We start from the raw sequence: 6,000 nt of genomic DNA, 5'->3' as shown, positions 1-6,000 counted from the left end.
AGGCGGGAAGGAGTGGCGTGAACCACTCTGGCGTCGGGCCGCCCCGAAGGTGTGGAATCCTCCGCACCTTCAGGGGCTAGGCCGGCCCCGGAGTGGTTTGCGCCGCGCCGGCCGGCGGGGAAGGGGCATGGCGGCGAAGGGCCTCCGCCGGACGGCGTGAATTGGTGCATGCACGGGTGCGCCAGCGTGCGCTGGCATCATCCCAGCGAATGCGCAGAGGGTTTCGTCTCCGCACCGGCCATGGTGGACCGCTACAGCCGCCGGTGTGGAAGAAGAGAGTGCCCCCACGGTACAGGCCCGCCCACGGATCGGTGGGCCCCGATCGCGGGCAAGGCCAACGTGGGGGCACTTCCTGGGGCCAGATCCCCCCCCGCCCCCCCCGAGGACCCTGGAGGGCGCCCGCGCCGCCAGGTCCCGCCGGTAAGGACGTACTCTAATTTACGCCGGCGGGACCGGCAGGAAACGGGCGGCCACTTGGCCCATCACGGGCCGTAGAATCGCCGGGGGGTGGTGTCGCTGCTCGCGGCCACTGACCGGCGCGGCGCGATTCCCGCCCGTGCCAAATCCCCGGTGCCGGAGAATCCGGCAGCCAGCAGGGGCGGGATTCACGCCCCCCCCCCGGCGATTCTCCGACCCGGCGGGGGGTCGGAGAATCCCGCCCAAGGAGTCTGTGAAGGGACATGCAGACAGGTTAAGCAAGGGCAGAAAATAAGGCATGTAATGTGGGAAAATGTGAACTTGTCCACTTTGGCAGGAAGATGAGAAAAGCAATATGTTATTTAAATGGAGACAGATTGCAGAACTTTGCAGTTCAGAGGACTCTGAATGTCCTGGCACATGAATCACAAAAAGGTATTTTGCAGGTACAGTAGGTGATTAGGACGGCAAATGGAATGATGCCGATTATTGCAGGGGAATGGAATTTAAAAGTGGGGAAGATTTGCTTCAGTTGTACAGGGTAGTGGTGAGACCATGTCTGGAGTACGGTATACAGTTTTGGTCCTCCTTACTTAAAAAGGATGTAATTACATTAGAAGCTGTTCAGAAAAGGTTCACTCGGCTAATTTCCAGGATGAAGAGATTTTCTTATGAGGAAAGGTTGGACAGGTTAAGCCTGTACCCATTGAAGTTTAAAAGGATAAGAGGTGATCATAGAATTTACAGTAATCATAGAATTTACAGTGCAGAAGGAGGCCATTCGACCCATCGAGTCTGCACCGGCTCTTGGAAAGAGCACCCTACCCAAGGTCAACACCTCCACCCTATCCCCATAACCCAGTAACCCCACCCAACACGAAGGGCAATTTTGGACACTAAGGGCAAATTTATCATGCCCAATCCACCTAACCTGCACATCTTTGGACTGTGGGAGGAAACCGGAGCACCCGGAGGAAACCCACGCACACACGGGGAGGATGTGCAGACTCCGCACAGACAGTGACCCAAGCAGGAATCGAACCTGGGACCCTGGAGCTGTGAAGCAATTGTGCTATCCACAATGCTACCGTGCTGCCCACCCCCATCTTATTGAAACATACAGAATCCTGAGGGGACTTGACAGGCTGGGTGCCAAGAGGGTGTTTTCCTTGTGGGAGAGACTGGAATCAGTGGATACAGTTTAAAAATAAGGGGTTTCCTTCACATTTAGGATGGAGATGAGGAACATTTTTTTTTTCTCAGGGGGTTGTTAGACTGTGGAATTGTCTTCCCCAGAGAGTAGGGAGGGTAGGGTCACTGAATATTTTTAAGGCTAGATCGAGCCTTGATCACCAAGGGAGCATTGGTTATTGAGGTTAGACAGGAAAGTAGAATTGAGGCCACAGAGAGCAGTCATGATCTTATCAAATGGCAGAGCAGGCTTGAGGAGCTGAATAGCCTACAACTGCTCCTAATTCGTATGTTCCTATTTTCATGTATAAATGCAGCTACTGTTTTTATTTGAAATAAAAACCAAAAATTCAAGAACAACACAGCATGTCAGCCTGCATGAATCAAAAGAAAGATTATAATATATCAGCTGTGTACCTTTCATCACCGAAGAAATTACACTTGCTGATTTGCATCGTGGATTGATATTTGTACTTGGATGTATGTGTGCAGATGACTAATTATTGACATTAGGATTGGAAAGTACAACTGGTTAAAACTTGCATGTTCCTCCTCCTATATATATACATCTATTTAGATTAATAGACGGTTTCTCACCCAAGTTAGAAATTTGAGCTCAAAGGTCTCTTAGTATTCAAGAGGAGTTTCTAATTGATCAGTCAGTAGAGCAAACATGTCTGGGATAAATGTGATAATTTGACTGAGCTGTGAAAGTCAATGGAAGAAAACATGGAGCAGTTACCAACTCGCCCACCTCACCACCAAATGTGGTGCCTGTGGAGAGCCAGACTGACAGTATCAGGTTTTTATAACCAAAATAAAATCAATGATATGCATTGCTGGATGAAAATAATAGATGTCTTCTAGTGCATGGACTGATTTCATAACAAAAATAAAGTTATGGGGGATTTGGGGGCTGAAATTAAAACCTCCCCATAGCTTTCCCCACGACCTTCCTTCAAAATAAATTAGTATTTAGAGCAGTTTAGGTAACAGATTACATCCCATGGGATATACTTCAAAATAAGGTGGCCTGATGTAATGGAATTAATTGATTTTTGGACAAAAATAATTACATTTATATTTTGAAATTAAGTTTTGTTTTTCATTTCAAATAAATGGAAACATCTGCTTATTTTCAGCATCTTCATGTCAGGGATTTATTGCAAGCTCAGACAGTTGCACCTGCGCCAAGGTTTAAGGTCAACAAAGACCAAACTTGTTTAACCACACAGAAAGGTGTGTAATGTCGTGTGATATAACTTGTTAGGAATTGTTGTGCCATTCGCAAAAAACGTCCAGAAGTCAGTGATATTCAGGAGCTGCAGAATCCTTCATTGTATCTTCATCTTTTTGTTCCAGCATTTATTTGCCATCAGGAGGTGTCTTTCCATTTAGCTGCTGGGTCTAGCCCACCTGCCTTGATGGCGCACTGTGATTGGAGACCCCCCTCTAACATTTCCAGTTTCTCCCTGTCCTTCCCCACCAGGCCTCCAATCTCTCCTAGGGCTACGAATATCACCCTCACGCACACCTGACACACCCAACCCTCTGAAGCTCCTCCGGCCTGCCACCCACCAAGGCTTCCGATTCCCAGGCCTCCCATCTCCGTGTAAAATAAAAGCAAGACAAGATGATGGAAATCTGAACTATGAACAGAAAGTGCGGGGAAACCTCAGCAGATCTGGCAGCATCTGTGGAGAATGAAACATTGTTGATGCGTCGAGTCCAAAATGGCTCTTTATTTAACAAAGCACTCCATCCACCCCATTAATAATTTCAGAAAAATCCACAATATAATTGGACACATTATACATTTGTGTTGACCTGTGGCCTTGAAATAGAATTCACTCCAGAGCAGAGATCAACATTTCCATTTTGTAAAGAAACCACTCCTTGCTTTATTTAAATGTCTTCATTGCAGGGTAAGTACCTAAATGTACAAGACATCAACATCGCTGAATCATCAAGATCCTGGGGGTTACCATTGAACAGAAACTGAACTATACCAACCATATACATACTGTGGCTACAAGAGCCAGGTCAGAGTTATGTAGTGAGTCAGAATTATGTAGTGAGTAACTCAAGTCCAGACTGCTCCATGCTTGTCCACCATCTACAAAGCACAAGTCAGGAGTGTGATGCACTACTCTTCATGGCCTGAATGAATACAGCTCCAACACCATCCAGGACAAAGCTGATCACTTGATTTCCACCTCATCCACAACCTTCAACAGTCACGTCCTCCACCACGGATGCATAGTGGTAACAGTATCTGCCATCTACGATGCACTGCAGCAACTCGGGCAACACAGTAGCACTAGTGTCTCGCACTGTGGCTTCACAGCGCCAGGGTCCCAGGTTCGATTCCCCGCTGGATCACTGTCTGTGCGAAGTCTGCACGTTCTCCCCGTGTCTGCGTGGGTTTCCTCCAGGTGCTCCAGTTTCCTCCCACAGTCCAGAGACTTGCAGGTTAGGTGGATTGTCCATGTTAACTTGCCCTGAGTGTCCAAAAAGGTTAGGAGGGGTTATTGGGTTACGGGGATAGGGTGGAAGTGAGGGCTTAAGTGGGTCGCTGCAGATTTGATGGGCCAAATGGTCTCCTTCTGCACTGTATATTCTATGTTCTAACTCAACAAGCCACCTTTGAAAGCTCATTCCATGCATGGGGGCACCACCAATTTCTCCACCAAGCCAAACACCATCATGTCTTGGAACTATATCACCATTCCTTCACTATTGCTTGGTCAGAATCCTGGAACTTCTTCACAACATTGTGGGTGTACCTGCACCACATGGACTGCAGCAATTCAAGAAGGCAGCTCACCACCATCTTCTCAAGGGCAGTTAGGGATGGGCAACAAATTCTGGCCTAGCCAGTGATGCCCACATTCTGTGAAATAATAAAATAAATCCCCTTTACAATAAAAGCCAACACTCCGGGGCAATTCTCCCAAACAATGACTAAGGGATGGATTATCTGCTGCCTGTAGCAGGGAATTGAGCGTCGGGTAAAAATTGGGATTGGCGCCCATTCTGATGCTCTGGTCCCTTACCAGCACGAGAAAGATAGCTAACCACAATGTTTATAACCATCTAGCTATGATTGACAGTCATCACAACATCAAAGTAAGTGCTTTCTGTTGAGAAAAAGAGAAAGTGAAAGCACTTATCTCCTAGATATTTACAAATATTGTGGTTCGGTTCACAGCAGGGTACTTGAGATGCATTCAAGTGTGAAGGGAAATGGAAATAAACAATCTAGACACCTGGCTGACTGGAAACTATTACCCTATTAGTTACAGCCCATTAAAAGCTATTTATCTTTGGAAGTGAATAGAAGCCTCGTTAAAGTAAAGACCTTGTGATCAGTTTTGGCTTTCTATGAATTAACAGCTGCTGCTTTCAGTACTTATGGCTGAGGAAGCAACTGTAAGGGGCGGGTAAGTGAAAAAGCTTCCAGGCAGGGGTGACTGATGAGGGGGTCTCTGAGATGAAGGTCTCTGAGATTGGGTCCCTGAGGGGAGGGGGGTTTCTACTGGGGGTCTGATGGGGGGTCGCGGGGGGGGGGACCCGTACCTCTGGTATTTTTAGGGGAGTGAGGATGTCCTTACTTCCCTGCTTGTCAGCGGGGGGGGGGGGGGGGGGGGGGGGGGTGCTGGACTTTGGTACCGGGCCGCCCATTCAAAATGGTTGCCTGATACGGCATTCTGACAGAATCCCGCAAGCTCATCACCATGCATGAATTTGCAAGGGAAGGGCGAGGGACTCGCTCCTGTGTGCCGCTCGTAGTGCCAGCGTAGACCAGGAGCTATTCTACTCCAGCAGGAGAGCTTAGCATCCCAAACAGAGTATCCAGCCTCAAATGTCATTTCAGGTGCGAAAACCAGTGAGAATCCCTCCAGCTCTTCAGCGCAATTCCCATCACAAATCACCCACACTTAGCGATGTATTCTCCGCTGCCTGCCGCTGGTAGCAGAGTTCCTGATGCGATGGAGAATCATGCATCAGGCAAAAAATAGGATGCAAATTCATGCATGGCTGGGAACTCGCAGGATTCTGTCAGAATTCACTGGCTGGTCCGCTCCCCCACAGTATAAATTCCCCCCCCCCCACCCCCGACAAGAAAGGGCATTCCCCCCCCCGTCACCAGTCTGTGAACTATCGGTCACCCCCCCCCCCCCCCCCGCCCCCACATCAGACCCACAAAAGAAACCCCCATCAGACCCCTTTATCAGAGGCCCCATCCATTGCTATGGTCCCTAGCCAGTGGCGGCGGCAAGCTACATGCCCCGCACCGGTGGGAGAATGAAAATTGGTCATTTGAACCCATTTGCATCGATTAACGGGCTGGAGTCCCATTTTCCAAGCCTCCATGATGCTCTGGCCCTC

The sequence above is a fragment of the Scyliorhinus torazame genome, chromosome 1, assembly GCF_047496885.1.
Source record: "Scyliorhinus torazame isolate Kashiwa2021f chromosome 1, sScyTor2.1, whole genome shotgun sequence".
In the NCBI taxonomy this organism is placed as follows: domain Eukaryota; kingdom Metazoa; phylum Chordata; class Chondrichthyes; order Carcharhiniformes; family Scyliorhinidae; genus Scyliorhinus; species Scyliorhinus torazame.
This window is presented reverse-complemented; position numbering follows the sequence as displayed.